Here is a 641-nt window from a genome sequence, read left to right on the forward strand (position 1 = left end):
CCTAACCCTAACCCTAACCCTAACCCTAACACGAACCCTAACCCTAACCCTAACACTGTCTCTAACCCTAAACCTAACCCTAACCCTAACACTGTCTCTAACCCTAACACTGCCCCTATCCCTGACCCTATCCCTAACCCTAACCCTAACGCTAACCCTAATCCTGACTCTAACCCTAAGCCTGACCCTGACCCGGACTCTAACCCTAACCCTGACCCTGACTCTATCCCTGAGCCTAACCCTGACCCTGACTCTAACCCTAACCCTGAACCTGACTCTATCCCTAACCCTAACCCTGACCCTAACCCTGACCCTGACCCTAATCCTATCCCTGACCCTGACTCTATCCCTGACCCTGACCCTGACCCTGACCCTGACCCTGACCCTATCCCTGACCCTGACTCTAACCATAACCCTAACCCTGACCCTGACCCTGACTCTATCCCTAACACTAACTTTGACCCTATCCCTAACCCTGACCCTGACTCTATCCCTATCCCTATCCCTGACCCTGACCCTGACCCTGACCCTGGCTCTAACCCTAATCCTAAACCTGACCCTGACCCTAACCCTATCCCTGACCCTGACCCTAACCCTGACCCTGACTCTAACCCTAACCCTAAACCTGACCCTGACCCTGA

General features: G+C 53.7%; 1 protein-coding gene across 1 annotated transcript in view; it reads left to right on the forward strand.

The window, feature by feature from the left end:
• The window catches only part of LOC125488009 (macrophage-capping protein-like), a 12,311-nt gene that overhangs the window by 4,024 nt on the left and 7,646 nt on the right, over positions 1-641 (forward strand). The window lies entirely within an intron of this gene.

Source organism: Rhincodon typus, chromosome 48, assembly GCF_021869965.1.
Source record: "Rhincodon typus isolate 14 chromosome 48, sRhiTyp1.1, whole genome shotgun sequence".
Taxonomy (NCBI): domain Eukaryota; kingdom Metazoa; phylum Chordata; class Chondrichthyes; order Orectolobiformes; family Rhincodontidae; genus Rhincodon; species Rhincodon typus.